Source organism: Zeugodacus cucurbitae, chromosome 4, assembly GCF_028554725.1.
Source record: "Zeugodacus cucurbitae isolate PBARC_wt_2022May chromosome 4, idZeuCucr1.2, whole genome shotgun sequence".
Lineage (NCBI taxonomy): Eukaryota > Metazoa > Arthropoda > Insecta > Diptera > Tephritidae > Zeugodacus > Zeugodacus cucurbitae.
Genome location: NC_071669.1, coordinates 26210338 through 26228877, shown reverse-complemented (window position 1 = coordinate 26228877; position 18540 = coordinate 26210338). Strand labels below are relative to the sequence as shown.

Genomic DNA, 18540 nt, shown 5'->3' with positions numbered 1-18540 from the left:
GGGCGAAAGCGGGGCACAACCAAGTCTATTTTCCTTCTAACTCAATTTTGAATTCCACCTGATTCCTTCACTTTATAATGTATATATTAGGAACCAATGAAGATAGCGAAATAAAACTTTACACAAATACTGCATATCATCTCTGGCTTCGCTTGAGAAAAAATTGTCGAAAACGGACTATAACTTTTCAAGGCCCCTGTTATCGAACATGTTGAACTCAGCGCCTAAGGGTAAATTTATCCGAAAATATGGGTAAAACTCTCAGATAATTTAATGTAATTTAGAGGAAATTGTTTTCTTTTAATAGTGTGTCTCTGTTTCAAAAATTATTAAAATCTGGTATTAACATCTCCTAGCTCCCATATACATACATACATACCTAATTATAGGTTTATCAGAAATACGGTGGGCTTTATTCCGCATATACATATGTATTGGTTAATATGTGAGATGTCTTAGCGGAATTAAGTGAGCATTAGTCTTGGATATAGTGTACCTCCCTGGTGAAAATGAATTAAATCATTTAAGGAATTACCTCAGCCCTCATATCTATATATGGCGATTTTCGTTATTCTATTAAACTTTATGCCGAAATTTGTGTGTTATTTTAATAAAATTTCTCCAATAAATTGCAAGAGTATAAAAACTAAAAAACACTTTTAAACCACATCAAACTAAAAAATTAAAAATAATTCTTAATATACAGTGGCTCACAGCTTATTTCGTGTAAGCAACAATTTTGATAATACTGATATGAAATTAATATTTTTTGCTCTGAACTAAATGAACGAATGATGCAATTATATTGATAATTTAGTTTTAAATACAAAACATGTAAACAAATTTACAAAAGTATTCAAATTCAATATTTTATTAAACAAAAACCAAAAACACTCATAATTCATGGGTCACAGCTTATTTCGCGTGTTGATTTTCGTTCATGTGATACATGCAAATAACGGATGCAGAGGAAGAAGCAGTTTATGTTCTAAAAACAATGTATATCAGTTGCAATTACGCTGTATATCAACATGGGTCCACGCACTTCAATTGAAAAACGCGAATTAGTTATTAAACATTTTCAAAGTGGAAAAACGCAAAAACAAATTGCTGAAATGGTTGATTTAAGTTCATCTACAGTTCAATATATAATTCAGCGCTTTGTACGTGAAAATCGCGTGCATAACAAGGGTCGAAAGGCTCCTAATAAAATTTTCAATGAAACGGATGTGAGGTGGATTTTAAAAAAGATTAAAAAAGAACCAATGTTAAGTGCTGCAGCGGTGACCAAAGATGTTGAAATGTTTCTCGGCAAAAAATGTCATCCAGAAACTGTGCGCAGAATATTAAGGGATTCCAGTTTGCATGGGCGAACAGCCTTTTATAAATAAGAAAAATAAAAAAGCCCGTTTACAGTTCGCAAAAGACCATTTAAACAAGGACAATGCTTTTTGGAATACGGTTATTTTCGCCGATGAGAGCAAGATTAATCTTTTTGCGTCAGATGGTAAAGCATAGGTATGGCGGAAACCAAATACTGAGCTCCAAACAAAAAAATTACGCGCAACAGTAAAACATGGTGGCGGTCATGTAATGGTTTGGGGGTGTATGTCATCTGCAGGCGTTGGTAGGTTGGAGTTTATAGACTCCACTATGAATAAAGAAGTGTACCTAGACTTACTGAAGCAAAATTTGCTTCAAAGTGCAGAAGACCTGGGTATACGTGACACTTTTCGCTTCTACCAGGACAACGACCCTAACCATAAATCTGGTCTTGTACAAACTTGGCTCATTTGGAATTGTCCACACCTCGTCCAAACACCTGCACAGTCACCAGATTTGAACGTTATTGAAAATGTAGGGCACATTCCGGAAATTAATATTAGAAAACACCATATTTCTAGCGTCCAAACTCTAAAAGCGGCTTTGAAGGAAGAGTGGGGTAAAATATCGCCAGATTATACAAAAAAATTGGTGGAATCAATGCAAAACCGCATGAAAGCTGTAATCGAGCAAAAAGGCTTTTCCACAAAATATTGAAATTTTATTTTTGTTTACTTTTTAGTAAGAATTTTTATACCACACGAAATAAGCTGTGACCCATGAATTATGAGTGTTTTTGGTTTTTGTTTAATAAAATATTGAATTTGAATACTTTTGTAAATTTGTTTACATGTTTTGTATTTAAAGCTAAATTATCAATATAATTGCATCATTCGTTCATTTAGTTCAGAGCAAAAAATATTAATTTCATAGCAGTATTATCAAAAATGTTGCTTACGCGAAATAAGCTGTGAGCCACTGTATGCATGCTCATAGAAATAATTAACGAAAAATATTTGTGTCTGATTCTTTACCAATTTATTAACTAAAATTACATATGTATATTAAGTATTATTTTTAATTTTTTAGTTTGATTTGGATTAAAAACGTGTTTTTCGTTTTTTTAAACTATGTATGTATGTGATTGGCGTTGCAACCGTTTAGCCGGTTATAACCGAATCGACGATAGTGCGGCACCTCTCTCTCTCCTTCGCAGTTCGGCGCCAGTTGGAGATCCCAAGTGTAACCAGGTCGCTCTCCACCTGGTCCCTCCAACGGAGTGGAGGCCTTCCCCTTCCTCGGCTTCCTCCGGCGGGTACTGCATCGAACACTTTCAGGGCTGGAGTGTTTTCGTCCATTCGGACAACATGACCTAGCCAGCGTAGCCGCTGTCTTTTTATTCGCTGAACTATGTCAATGTCGTCGTATAACTCGTACAGCTCATCGTTCCATCGTCTGCGGTATTCGCCGTTGCCAATGTTCTGAGGACCATAAATCTTGCGCAAAATTTTCCTCTCGAAAACTCCTAGTGTCGTCTCATCTGATGTTGACATCGTCCAAGCTTCTGCACCGTAAAGCAGGACGGGAATGATAAGCGACTTGTAGAGCTTGATTTTGGTTCGTCGAGAGAGGACTTTACTGTTCAATTGCCTACTCAGTCCAAAGTAGCACCTGTTGGCAAGAGTTATTCTGCGCTGGATTTCGAGGCTGACATTGTTCGTGTTGTTGATGCTGGTTCCCAGGTATACGAAATTATCTACGACCTCGAAGTTATGACTGTCAACAGTGACGTGGGAGCCAAGACGCGAATGCGCCGACTGTTTGTTTGATGACAGGAGATATTTCGTCTTGTCCTCATTCACCTCCAGACCCATTCGCTTCGCCTCCTTATCCATGCGGGAAAAAGCAGAACAAACGGCGCGGTTGTTGCTTCCGATGATATCAATATCATCGGCGTACGCCAGGAGCTGTACACTCTTGTAGAAGATTGTACCTTCTCGGTTTAGTTCTGCAGCTCTTATAATTTTCTCCAGCATCAGGTTAAAGAAGTCGCACGATAGTGAGTCACCTTGTCTGAAACCTCGTTTGGTATCGAACGGCTCGGAGAGGTCCTTCCCGATCCTGACGGAGCTTTTGGTGTTGCTCAACGTCAACTTACACAGCCGTATTAGTTTTGCGGGGATACCAAATTCAGACATCGCGGCATAAAGGCAGCTCCTTTTCGTGCTGTCGAAAGCAGCTTTAAAATCGACAAAAAGGTGGTGTGTGTCGATCCTCTTTTCACGGGTCTTCTCCAAGATTTGGCGCATGGTGAATATCTTCAGTTGGTCTGGTCAGTTGTCGATTTTCCAGGTCTAAAGCCACACTGATAAGGTCCAATCAGTTTGTTGACGGTGGGCTTTAGTCTTTCACACAGTACGCTCGATAGAACCTTGTATGCGATATTTAGGAGGCTGATCCCACGGTAATTGGCGCAGATTGTGGTATCTCCCTTTTTATGGATTGGGCAGAGCACACTGAGATTCCAATCGTCAGGCATGCTTTCTTCCGACCATATTCTGCAAAGAAGCTGATGCATGCACCTTATCAGTTCTTCGCCGCCGTATTTGAATAGTTCTGCCGGTAATCTATCGGCCCCCGCTGCTTTGTTGTTCTTCAAGCGGGTAATTGCTATTCGAATTTCTTCATGGTCGGGTAATGGAACATCTGTTCCATCGTCATCGATTTGGGTATCGGGTTCGCCATCTCCTGGTGTTGTACTCTCACTGCCATTCAGCAGGTCGGAGAAGTGTTCCCTCCATAATCCCAGTATGCCCTGGACATCGGTTACCAGATTACCACCTTGGTCTCTACATGAGGATGCTCCGGTCTTGAAACCTTCGTTAAGTCGCTTCATTTTTTCATAAAATTTTCGAGCATTCCCTCTGTCTGCCAGCTTCTCAAGCTCTTCGTACTCACGCATTTCGGCCTCTTTCTTTTTTTGTCTGCAGATGCGTCTCGCTTCCCTCTTCAGCTCTCGGTATCTATCCCATCCCGCACGTGTTGTGGTCGTTTGCAACGTTGCGAGGTAGGCAGTCTGTTTTCTCTCCGCTGCGAGACGGCACTCCTCATCGTACCAGCTTGTTTTTTGTCGTTGCCGAAAACCAATTGTTTCGGCTGCAGCGGTACGCAGTGAGTTTGAGATGCCGTTCCACAGTTCCCTTATACCGAGATGCTGATGAGTGCTCTCAGAGAGCAGGAGTGTAAGTCGAGTAGAGTATTTCGTGGCTGTCTGTTGCGATTGCAGCTTTTCGTCGTCGAACCTTCCTTGTGTTTGTAGACGGGCGTTCTTTGCTGCACAGAGGCGGGTGCGTATCTTCGCTGCGACCAGATAATGGTCCGAGTCTATATTTGGTCCTCGGAGCGTACGCACGTCTAAAACACAGGAGACATGTCTTCCGTCTATCACAACGTGATCGATTTGGTTCCGCGTGTTTCGATCAGGAGACAGCCAAGTAGCTTGATGTATTTTCTTATGCTGGAATCTGGTACTACAGACGACCATATTTCGGGCCCCAGCGAAGTCGATCAGCCTCAGGCCGTTTGGCGATGTTTCGTCATGGAGGCTGAATTTTCCGACTGTTGTGCCAAAGACACCTTCTTTACCCACCCTGGCGTTAAAATCACCAAGCACGACTTTTACATCGTGGCGGGGGCAGCGCTCATAGGTGCGTTCTAGGCGCTCATAGAAAGCATCTTTGGTCACATCGTCCTTCTCTTCCGTTGGGGCGTGGGCGCAAATCAGCGATATGTTGAAGAACCTCGCTTTGATGCGGATTGTGGCTAGACGTTCATCCACCGGGGTAAATGCCAGGACTCTGCGACGGAGTCTCTCTCCCACCACAAATCCAACACCAAATTTGCGCTCCTTTATATGGCCGCTGTAGTAGATGTCACAAGGACCCACCTTCTTCCGTCCTTGTCCCGTCCATCGCACTTCTTGGATGGCGGTGATGTCAGCCTTAAGCCGTATGAGGACATCAACCAGCTGGGCAGAGGCACCTTCCCAATTAAGGGTCCGGACATTCCAGGTGCATGCCCTTATATCATTATCCTTAAAACGTTTGCAGGGGTCGTCATCAAAAGGGGGGTGTCTCATCCGAGGCTTTCGTAGATTTTTCATTGGGGGGTGTTTTTATGTGGTGGGTCCCAAACCCTACGCACAACCGCATAAGCGGGCTTCGCCTTCTCACTTTAGCTCGCCTTCAAACGGTTGTCTGTTGGCTACCCAGAGGATACTTGGTCTAAAACCGGAAGTCGTGAGCTGCTTGAACCATGTGGAGAAGAATCGTTTCTGGCCACTCCCAAGTGAGTGACAATCAAAAACTTTCCTCACTTGCGTGAACTTCTACACATGATCCCATCCTCCATCAAAAACTTTCCTCACTTGCGTGAACTTCTACACATGATCCCATCCTCCAACTATTTTAAACTATATTAATTACTAATTACAATAATGCGAAATGTAACGCTACGTCCAGCGTAGATACGGGTACGATTTTGTGGTACGTGCGGGCCCGCAAAATAATCCGTGGAATACTAGAAGCATCCAATTACAGCACTAATATGCGTTAAGTGCTGAACACAAAGTCGACGACACGACACGACGTAGCGACGGCTAATCACAAATGTCGCTTTGAAGCCAGCGTCTTGTACATTTTGAAGACGGCAGCGACATATCAAACAGCAATTTCATTGTTGCCGTACTAACATCTTTCACTTCAATAAAATTTACATATTTAGTTTAAAGTGAAATTATTTACGCAAAAAATGTAAAAATGGTCGATTTATTTATTTTAAATAATCGATTCTTATTATAAATGATATATCAAAGCTATTTTACGTTTCTGCTGGCAAAATAACGTTATACTTTTGAGAACTTTTAATAATTTTACATTTCACATGTTAGTGGCAGCTCTACAGCGGCCATTGTCGTCGGCAAAATTAGAAACATTTCTAATTTGGCGACAGCGAAGACTTCAACCCTTTTGTCGTGAAGTCGTGCTGTTGTCAAAAAATCTGTGCCCATAAGAACGCGTGTATTTTAATATTTGACAGATGTCGCTTGTCGCTTGTCGTCTTCTATGTGTTCAGCACATTAATGCTGGAGGCAACAATAAAATGATTGTTCAGTGGAAATTTGCCTTCTTTTGCAGAATACGATTTTTTTAGTTAGAAATCAAACTATAATGGCTTTTATTCTATAAAACATTTCTATTTTGAACTTCCGAAATTTTAATTTCAGTTTTCACTATGGAAATGTTATATGTATTTTCTCGCACGATACTGCGGGCAAAATCAAACTACCCAGTAAAAAATCCGATCATCCAAAGATTAATCTTAAAACGCTCCTTTGCGAGTAATGGATTACTCCACAATGCTTCGATTCTGATATAGGCGGTGCTCGTCGCGCTGTTGGTGACGATAATTTGAGGATAACCATTACGCCAAAATGTTTTCTCAATTGTATATGTACTTGCTCAACCATATTTCCGAAGCATTTTCCACTTCATTACATATTTCTGCACAGCTCACACGGCCAAATAATTTTTATAACTGGAAAAGGAAATATATTTTCTTTTTTATTTTGATCAGTTCATAGAAGAACTTTTTTCATTTAAATGGACTAAAAACGGAAAATTTGATTTTAGAGTGCCGTACGATGAAATATGACGCTGACTGTATATATTAAACGTGTGTAAAAGGTGACTCACTATCGTGCGACTTCTTCAATCTATTACTGGAGAAAATAATACGAGCTGCAGAGCTAAATAAAGAGGGAACAATCTTCTACAAGAGTGTACAGCTCCTGGCGTATGCCGATGATATTGATATCATCGGAAGCAACAACCGCGCCGTTTGTTCTGCGTTTTCCAGACTAGATAAAGAAGCGAAGCGTATGGGTCTGGTGGTGAATGAGGACAAGACGAAATATCTCCTGTCATCAAACAAACAGTCAGCGCACTCGCGTCTTCGCTCCCACGTCACTGTTGACAGTCATAACTTTGAAGTTCTAGATAATTTCGTTTATCTGGGAACTAGCATTAACAACACCAACAATGCCAGCCTTGAAATCCAACGCAGAATCACTCTTGCCAACAGGTGCTACTATGGACTGAGTAGACAATTGAAAAGTAAAGTCCTCTCTCGACGAACCAAAATCAAACTTTATAAGTCGCTCATTATTCCCGTCCTGATGTATGGCGCTGAAGCGTGGACGATGACAACATCCGATGAGACGACTCTTGGGGTTTTCGGGAGAAAGGTTTTGCGCAAGATTTATGGTCCTCTAAACATTGGCAACGGCGAATACCGCAGACGATGGAACGATGAGCTGTACGATTTATACGACGACATTGACATAGTTCAGCGAATAAAAAGACAGCGGCTACGCTGGCTAGGTCATGTTGTACGGATGGAAGAAAACACTCCAGCTCTGAAAGTATTCGATGCAGTACCCGCTGGAGGAACCCGCGGAAGAGGACGACCTCCACTCCGGTGGAAAGACCAAGTGCAAAGTGACCTGGCTTCACTTGGTGTTTCCAGTTGGCGCCAAAAGGCAAAAAGGAGGAATGAGTGGCGCGCTCTGGTGGATTCGGCTATAATCGGTTAAAGCGGTTCCTACGCCAAATATATATATATATAAATGTCTATAAAAACTGTTAAGAAAAATTTTCGATATTTTTCGATATATCGATATTTTAAATTTTTTTAAATTATAGAAAATATCTCTAAACAATTCTTGTGTAAGGAAAATTATGTGTTTTGACTCTTTTTGCGTTATTATTATTATTATAAATATTATTTCTTACGATAATTATATTTTTCCTTTTAATAGACGTAAATGTTGGCTCAAGCGTTGAGGTGTTTTTGAAGAAGTTGGCGAAAAATTTTCGCGTGTGAACGTCATTTTTCCGAAAAAATACGCCACGAACGAAAATTGCGTCCGAGGGCCGTTCCCGACGTACATTTAATAATAGAGCCTACATTTAATGCCTCTAATTCTCTATTATAAAAACCCATAGAGTTGGGTACGGAGGATTTCGATCCTATTGAAGAAGCTCTCTCAAATGCAATCAGTGCATCGAAGGAGCTTCTTCCTCTTTTTTGAACGGAAAATCGCGATGTAGTTCTAGAGCCTTTTCCATTCCTTGAGGAGGAGCATTTAAATAGTTCTGAAAAAGCCGCGCAAACAGGTAGAGGTCTGACAGCAGGGACAGATAGAAAGAAGAAATTGAGGGAAGAGAATAGGATTTGACAAATAAAATTAGATGAAAAAGAACAGGAGAATAGGAGTTTAAAGGCTCAGTTGGTCCAAATGGCCACTGAATAGGGAATAGTCAGACCCTCTTGAATTAGTTTGTAGCAATGTTTCTCCTCAGTTAGGAGCTTGTATTAGGAGTAGTTTTTTAAATAGTAAACGTCAAAATCACGGTCGGCGGTATGATAGTTTTTTTTAAACCATAGCTTTGGGTGTATTTTTCTTGTCGCCAGTTGCTTACCGATACCTAAAGCACCAGCTTAGTTTTCCATCAGAAAACACGTTGCATAATTTTGTTTCAGATTGGCCTCGTTTCCCAGGTTGCACCCAAAGCAGCATAAAATCGTTAGAAATTAGGTATAGGGGATTTTCTTTTGAACAAAAGTTCGTATCCGTTTCTTGTGATGAAATGTCACTGAAATGTCATTTGCAGTATGATAGGAAATTTGATAGGGTGATAGGTCTCGAAGATTATGGCGATGAAAATCGTACATCTAGATTAGCCAATACTGCAATAACCATAATGGTGCAAGGTATAGGTGGCGAACCTTGGCCCCACCCATTAGCATATTTCTTTGTAAGAGGTTCTTGCAAAGGAGATGTCCTTAAAAAATATATTATTGAAGCCATTACACAACTTCAAAATATAGCATTAGTTCCTTGCCATTTTGTTTGCGACCAAGGTACTAATTTTCAAAATTTTGCTAATTTGTTAGGTGTTTCAGCGTCACGGCCTTTTTTAATGTTAATGGCAAGGAAATATGTTTTTTTTACGACAGCCCCCATTTGATAAAATGCAGCCGGAACTGCTTACAAAATAATAAAAATAAAGTTTTCTTCAAAAATCGTCGCGTAAGTTGGTCCGATATAATCCATTTTTACAAAATGGACTCTAAGTCGAGTTATCGGTGCGCGCATAAATTAATTTACCCCAATACCTTCCAAAAAATGATGGTTAAATTCGCGTTTCAAGTATTGAATAATACGGTCGCTTCTGGTATGTTATCCCTTTACAGCTCTGGAGCCTTAAGCTCAAATAATATAAGCTTTATTAATACCGCGGTATTCGTTTCTTTTTTAATAAGAGGCTATTGTAACCACTAAAAAGTTTGTGAAGGTTCCCAAGAGCAAAAACAGTTTTTAGATGAGGCAGAACAGGTTTTAAAAACATTCCGGGTCGTAGATGAGTTAGGAAACGACACAACAAATAATTTCAATTTTATAAAGGGGTGGATAATTAATATAAATAGTTTAAGACGCTTGTGGCGATTGCTGCCACATTCAGGATTTCCCTACCTAAAGACAAGACGACTATGCCAAGAGAGTTTAGATTTTTTTGGTCAGATTAGAAGTAGAGGAGGTACTAGAGTAACACCTTTCATGTTCTCTAGCTTATTTAGAAAGTCGTGGGGTCTACGTTACGTAAATATCGTAACCAAAGTAAACTGTGAGCTGCCTTTAGAACCCGAAGCTACAGTAATTTCAGAACATAACAATAATGTTCTTCTTAATGTGTGTAATGATTCCCTTTTGAACGACCTTTCTTGGCGGGATTTTCAAGGCTTACCACGGCCCGAACACTCAATTGTTAGATCCATCACTTTAGATAGTAGTTTAGAAATCAATTTTTTAAAAGAAAACGCATTTAAAAAAACGCTTCTGCGGCTATCTACTTATATTTGAAAATTTTCAAAATGCACACATGCCTCCTGCCCTTGCCTTATTTAGGAGATGAAATTCCTTCTGATGAATTCATCTTCATGCACCAATATCAAATCGATAAATGTAACTTAGTTAAGCCGCCTAATGAATTTGTTGCATTTATTAATAACTTAGAAACTAAATTTGTTGAGGAATTTGACTGAAATTGTCACAAGATATGTAGGTGTTGGAGAAATTCTTTTTTCTAAATTAAAAGATGTTAGGCCCTTCTTGTGTTGTGAAGACTGTGACCCAAATGTAGTAATTGCTCTTTTTATTAGAATTAGGATTTATTTTATAACTAAATTTTTAAATAGAGATCTTTCAGTCCCCAATTTTAAGAATAAAATTTTATGTGTTTCTAATTTGTAGTTTTCTTCTTTTTTAGAGGTTACAATAGCCAAAATTTAAACAATTTTATTTTAATATACAGAGGCTCTAAAGTCAGGTCTTAATTTTTAGATTAGGTGAGAATTAGGGCGTTAAATGTAGGCATTTGTATATTCATATGTATATATTTATTTTATTATAAAAATTGTTATTGCATGCTGTGATATTGTTTTTGTCAATTTTATTTTTTTATTTATGAATTAATTGTTATTCTTTTGTTTTTTCGTTGATTTATGTAAATAAAATATTTTTATGGGTGATATAGGCCTACTGGGGAACCGAGCACCCAAAAACAACTTCGGTAACGCGCCCTTTTGCGTACCTCATAGGTGGTGTGGAAAATGCAAATTGGGTGTTTAATTTAGAATGCTCAAAAAATTCTTTTTTTTCAGATCTGGCAACAAAGCGAAATGTTATGAAAAACGCAAATTTTGAGGAATAAGTTGGACATCCTTTATCCCTGTCTTCACTATGTGTGAGGGTATATTTGGGGTCGTTGTCCTGCTGGAAATAATAATAAATAGTAAAATTTTTACGATAAAAACAAGATTGCCAACATCGGATGTGGGCATGCAACTCCCTACCACGACACCTCCACCTCCATGCTTGATCGTCTTAATATATACATATATAAGATACAAAAAATCAACTTTGCCATTAAATTTCTATAATAAATATTTAGTTCTTTATGATTTTTCTTTTATAGTATTATTATAAGAAATATCTAGTAATAAAGTATGTAAAAAAAAAAACAAAAACATAAGATAAACCTCAAATAAGCAAAAACAACAAAAGTCCAATTGTCAAGCACAAGTCAAAGAACGAATTCATGAGAAATTAACGGGACGTTTAAATAAAAACTAACACGTTTTCTTCTGGGAACCCAGCAGATTTTAGGATGGTCGTTTGGCCTCCTGGATTAATCCTTTAGGAAATATCCTATACTCCCTATTACTCCTAATACTCGTGTGTAAATACACGTAAAATTGTATACTCGCTTTTAACATTGCATGTGATTGGAACGCGAGTACTCCTTTTAACCTCCTAATGGATATCTCTATGATTACTGCTATTGGAGATCTCTGTGATAAATCCTATATTATTTTCAACCTGCAATTATTTTAACAAAAACAAATTTTTATAATTTTATTTTTTATTAAAGTTTCTTAATTAAATGAATGTACATGAAATCTATTATTTTTTTTTTATATTATAAGTGTTCCTGTAGAACTGAGCCTTACACTTGATAAACGCCTTTTTGATCTTTGCCTCAAAATCAGGGTATGAGTAATCATCTTTTAAGGCCTCTAAAAATTAAACTTGTTAAAAAAATAGATGACATGAATTGAAATTATGTATTACCGTAAAGAAATTTATTGAAAAGAAAGAAAAAAATTAATTCTTCAATGCAACTTTTTTTTGGCTCCCTCCCAATTCACTTCTAAGAGCAGGGAATCCGCAATCACTTCATCTAAAATTTTTGATAGGGGTCTCTTTGAAAATTTTTGCTTCAGATACGCCACCTATAATAAACTCAAACTGTTTAGTAACATCTTATCAAATGTATTTTATCATACTCACAATTTCTGCCTCAGGCTTATTCAAAAGCAAGGACTCTGTAGCTGCTAAATCATTCATGTTTTTAATAGGAAATATCATTAATTCAATCTTCTTCGGTTGCAATATGTCAATAATCCGCTCCAGGAGTATAGTATTCTGCGCCGATATTTCCTCTAGCTTCCGTATTCCACCTACAGAATTATCGTGGTTTATTTAATTTTTCAATGCATTTTCTAAGCCAAAGTGAAAATATTCTCCAGGCTATTACATTAGTATCATCTGGTTGGAAAGATTGTAAGAGCTTATTTTTTGATATAGGCACATTTAAATTTTGTGAGTTTAAAATTGCAAGAAGTCTATTACATGCGGCCCTTGTTATTCGATTTTCAATTGCCCAAATTACTAACTGTTTTGAAAGTGGTCTGTACCACTTTCAACTTCTTCAAAAACTTCTTTAGAGCCTGTATCACTTTCAATTTCATTAACACTTTCCACATCATTTTCATTTTGTGTATTATTATTTTGTTTTTTATATAAATTATTTAATTTTTTTTCTCTAGGCGTTTTAAATGCCTTTAAGAGTACATTTAATTGTCAATTTAAAATATTTAATACTCAATAGATATAAAACACTTACGTCTGCACGCTTTAAAAAACACAGTTGAAATGAACAATTGCTTGAAGACAAAAATTAACAGTTATTATTTCCCGTTAAATTGTAATTTTTGAATCAAAAGTACGATTTTTAAGCTACGAAAAATTAAAAAAAATCTCCTTTATTGCTCCTAAAGGAGGACAAAAGGAGGTCAACACTAAAATGAAGTAAAAAAAATCACAATAGAAGTATTAAATCTCCTTTTTTGCTCCTAAAAGATGACAAAAGGAGGTCAATACTAAAATAAAATATAAAAAACAAAAAACACAATATAAGAACAAAATTAAAAAATCTCCCTTACTGCTCCTAAAAGAGGTCAATAGAAGGACTCCTTCATTTCTCCTTTCAGGAGATCTCGCGTTTAAATCTGCTGGGAATATTCTGGCATATATGTATACACTAACTCACATTTAAACTTTGAATATATGTAAATATAAAACAAAGTATGCAAGTTTTTTCAATAATTCTTTTTTATTTCAAATAAGACTCTATTTTTTATTGAAATGAAGGAAAAACAACCAAAGTTTATGCTTTAACAACAACAAAAAGAACATATTTACATTTATTGCGCGTTCAATGCAACTCACACTTGAAATGGGACAGTTATAGGGTCGCGCCATAGTACCGTTATTTTGTCAGACGACAAGCGACGAGAGACATCTGTCAAATATTAAAATACACGCGTTCTTAAATGTTTCTAATTTTGGCGACGACAATGGCCGCTGTAGAGCTGCCACTAATATGTGAAGTGTAAAATTATTAAAAGTTATAACAAATATGACGTTATTTTGCCAGCAAAAGCGTAAAATAGCTTTGATATATCACTTATAATACATTATTTATAATTTAAAACCAACAATTCGGTTTATTTATAATGTTTTATACAAAAAATTTCAATTTTCAAAATATTTAAATTTTATTGAAGAAAGAGGTGTTAGTACGGCAACAATGAAATTGTGTACATCAAAAATTGAAAGTTGTTGTCAAAACAAATAAACATCGTAGGAGACTGCTAGGACAGATAATATAGCACTGCGCATTACTTTTATTTGGTAAGATTTTTAAGTTTAATTATTAACAGCCCTATTCTGAAAAAACCTCATAACTGAGTTGTGAGGAAAAATTTGTGAGGTTTCTTGTGACGTATATTTTGTGAGTCTATTCTGGCTCGAACCTCATAAGAAAAAAGTTTAAAAAAGTCACCAATTGAGGTGAAAAGCATTTTTCTGTCAAACAGTTGTTTCAAAAGAAATAAATTCAAAATAAATACAAATTGATGTAAAATTTGTAAACAAATGAAACAAATGAAATTGCGTATTTACAGTCGAAAGTTAAAAAATAAAAGAATTATAAAACAAGTAAGGAAGATATGGTTTTTGACCCATAAGTGGGCGGAACCACGCTCATTTAAAATTTTGTATACCATTTTGAGAGCAGCTCTTCTGTACCAACTTTACAATGGAATTTAAGGTTTCTGGTTGTTTTCCTTACTGAACTTACTGCATTTTTAGTAATTTTCAATATAACCTTTGTATGGGAGGTGGGCCGTATGACCCGATTTCCTTCATTTTTGGACGGTATAAGGTAGTACCTAAAAGAAACGACTCTAGAAAGTTTCCTTGATATAGCTTAATTAGTTTGCGAGATATGTACAAAAAACATAGTAGTGGGCGGGGCCACGCCCAATTCCCCAAAAAAATTACATCCAAATATGCCCTTTCCTAGAACAATCCTTTGTACCAAATTTTCGGTTATCGCCATTTTGTGGGAGTGGCAATGGTCCGATTACGCACATTTTCGAACTTAACCTTCTTATGGTGCCAAGAAATACGTCTTCCAATTTCATTTTCATTAAGATATCTCAATTTTTACTCAAGTTACAGCTTGCACGGACGGACGGACAGACGGACGGACAGACGTCCGATTTGAACTTTTTTCGTCACCTTATCATTTTGATATATATAACCCTATATCTAACTCGTTTAGTTTTGGACTTGCAACCAACCGTTATGTAGACAAAACTATAATACTCTCGTAGCAACTTTGTCGCGAGAGTATAAAAATAACCTGGGTGTAAATCTTCGTCTATAGAGGCTGTGCGTCAGTGTCCTTTGCTTTACAAAAATAATGCGTCCCTATCGGATCGTAGAGTTTTAGGACTTACGCAGCAAATCGCTAACAAATGAAAATGCAAGGTACGTCCAAATTGCTCCAGATTCGGTTAAACACAATTATTCGATAACTGAACTTTTATAGATGCCATTTTTTCAAAGAACAATTCATCCATGCTCGTTATAGCACGCAAATATTTACACATTTGTTTACAAATATTGCTAAAAACCAAAACAAACACAAATATTTTTGTATTGTGATATTTGAGAAAATTGTGAGCATTTGAGCTTTTGAATTTTCTCCAGCATAAGGTAATCATCACAAAATCCAAAAACCTCACAATAGTGAGTGTGGTGATTTTTGTGAGGGCATGAGAATAGGGCTGTAAATTACGTTGTCTGCAATAAAAATTTTATATTTCAGAATTAATTATGGATTTCGATGAAGCGTTAATAGAAGAAGTGCGTCATCGCCCATGACGATCTTGATGATCTTGGGCATGGTGATTATAAAAATTTGAGAAAGAAGGACCATGCGTGGAAGGAAGTTGGAGTCTGTATAAAATTGAGTGGTAAATAAATTATATAAAATTCTTACTTATAATTCATTAATAGAACTGGAGTGCAAGAAAAGATGGAAGAGCCTTCGTGACTGTTATAAAAGATACAGACGAATGGAGCAGGTCCCTTCTGGAAGTGGTGCCGAAGCGAATAGAGAAAAGTGGAAATTCTTGGATGTGATGTCTTTTTTGGAGAGTGGTAAGTAAATATACCAACGATTATATACATATATAAGCTAATAATCTATGTTATAGAACTATAAGCAATGTCAACTATGAAGTCGAATATCTCGAGGATAGTGACATTGTTATAATTGACGACTCCAAGGATAACTCAGTACCAGAAATAAGAAATGTAAAAAATTTATAGTTTGTATTCTTTTTTACAATTATACTAATTACTTAATAATTTATGTTCACAGAAAAAGGACTGCGCAAAATTTTAACAATTTCTCGACATGGCAGGAAGAAGCATTAGCGAAACTTGTGCTACCTTTGTTGAAAATAATAGGAAGCACAACTCCACCTCCCTGCAATTTTCGTCATTGGCAGCAAAAATCCTTCAATCTGGTCTTCCGCCAAACGTGATAAATGAAATTGAAGACAAGGTATCAAATTTAGTGTTTAGTGAAATTAAAAAAAATTATTCCACTAACATACTATAAGTTTTTGAGGTTTCGTTTTTTAAATGTAAATAGCTTTCGCAGTTTTTAAGTAAATCATTATAGACTGAAGAACCTTTTTTACAAAATGTACATATGTAAATAGCTTTTATAGTTTTTAAGTAAATCTGTGAAACTGAAGTACATTGTTTTACAAAATGTACATATCGCTCATTTACTTGAAGAGTGTCACAACTCAAATGCAACATAACAAATTTAATAACGGCACATTCTTATTTCACGATTTATTTTTCTACGCATCGGAATGAAATTTTTATACAATATGGACGCTGAAATTGCTCACATTTCTGCATACTCAACTCAAAAATCGTGTTTTTTTAGTTATGACACTATTCAAGTAAATGAGCGATATGTAAATATCTTTTTTAGTTTTTAAGAAAATCAGTGAAACTGAAGTACCTTTTTTTACAAAATGTACATATGTAAATAGCTTTTATAGTTTTTAAGTAAATCAGTGAAACTGAAATACATTTTTTTACAAAATGTAATACTACAAATTGTAATAAATTTTTTTACAAAATGTATTCATGTATGTAAATATATTTTAAAATGAATTTTTAATTTTGAATTATGTAAACTGTGAGACTGAAGTACCTTTTTTTATTTTTATATATTAGAATTTTACTAAATTAAAATTGAGAATAAAACATTTTTTTTTTACATAATATTTTGTTTTAATTATAAATATAATATTTCATGAGTAGCATTACAAAGTAGTTCTTGAAATAAATTCTTTTAGTTTTTCACGTAACTGAAAAGCCTTTGTGGTTGAACGGTTAACAGTTCTTGGGTGAAACGATTCAAGAGAAGGTACTTCTTCTCTCCAACGGCCGTTTATTTCTTGGTTGCCTACTGAGTGGTCAGCATGTTCAAGGGTGAAGTAATTCCTGTCATTTTGTAGCATTAAAAAGTTATGAAGTACTACTGTAGTTAAAACAATTTTATCTACATTTTTTGGGAAAGCTGATATTGTTGTATGCAGAACTATCCATCAATTGTCCAAAATTCCTAATGCGTTTTCTATTAGCACGCGGGCTTTAGATAACACTATGTTAAATTTGTCTTTATCTTCGTCTAACTGGCGGCCATGATATGGTCGCATTAAATTTGGTTTCAGTGGAAACGCACTGTCACCGACGTAATAATACGGAATGATGGTAGATGTACCCGGTAAGTTTGCATCGGAAGGAACTTCTAGAGTGCCTTTCAATAATTTGCTTCCAAAGGCACTACGAGAAAATATTCCACCGTCACTTTGCCTTCCTAGTGCTCCGACGTCTCCATATGTGAATACATAATTAGCATCACACGATCCCATTAATACTATGCTAAACGTTTTCTTGTAATTGTAGTACAAGGACCCGCTGTTCCTAGGACTTGTTATATGAACGTGCTTCCCATCTATAGCTACCAAGCAATTCGGCATGCCAGTCTTCATATAAAATTTGTTTGCTATGCTTTTCAGTTCGGATAAGTTTGGTGGTGACAAATATACAACATGAAATTCGTTCCAAATAGCGTCACTTGTTTCATATATAATTTTCCGAACTGTTGAGATTCCAATTTTATATGCCCAAGAAATCACACTAAAATTACATTCTTGTGCCAAGAAACTGAAATTAGAAAACGCTTAAGTATACTAATGTAATTAATATTTAAAATTAACTTACAGTAAGGTTACCGCCAAACGCGTTTCAGGATAAATTGCTTTTCCATTCGAAAAGCGTTCCATTCGTTGTTTTAATAACGACAACAATAAATTAAAACTGGAAACGTTCATTCGAGTCACTTTAAAAAAATGTTCTTCATCCTTTTCTTGGAGTTCTTTGATACACGTTTTAAAAAAACCTTCTTCTTGGCGTGTTAAGTTGACTGATCATCTGTAATTCATTAGCGATAGTTGTAATGCGCGCAATATTTTCAATTGGCCTCACAAAATCTATTACATATTCGTCATTCATAATGAATATATTTATTTTGAGTAAAAACACAAAAGTTCAATAATTGAAACTCTCACAAACTTCAAACTATAAAATCAGCTGTTGTTACTGTCGCTGCCGTCTTCAAAGTGTACAAGACGCTTGCTTCAAAGCGACATTTGTGGTCAGCCGTCGCTACGTCGTGACTAAAAGTAAAAAAATGCATCGCACTGCGATTGAAGAAAGGAAAATTATTAATAATAAATACAAAAACAATAAATCTATAAGGAAAATCGCTGAAATTGTAGGCAAAAATAAATCTACTGTATTTAACATTA

General features: G+C 36.3%; 1 long non-coding RNA gene across 1 annotated transcript; it reads left to right on the top strand.

Annotated features, from left to right (window-relative positions):
• The first annotated feature begins 15497 nt into the window (after positions 1 to 15497).
• Positions 15498 to 16625, top strand: LOC128921601 (uncharacterized). The gene is made up of 3 exons (XR_008471032.1): positions 15498 to 15799; positions 15856 to 15955; positions 16023 to 16625. It is a non-coding gene; the product is annotated as an uncharacterized LOC128921601 (long non-coding RNA).
• Positions 16626 to 18540: the final 1915 nt, after the last annotated feature.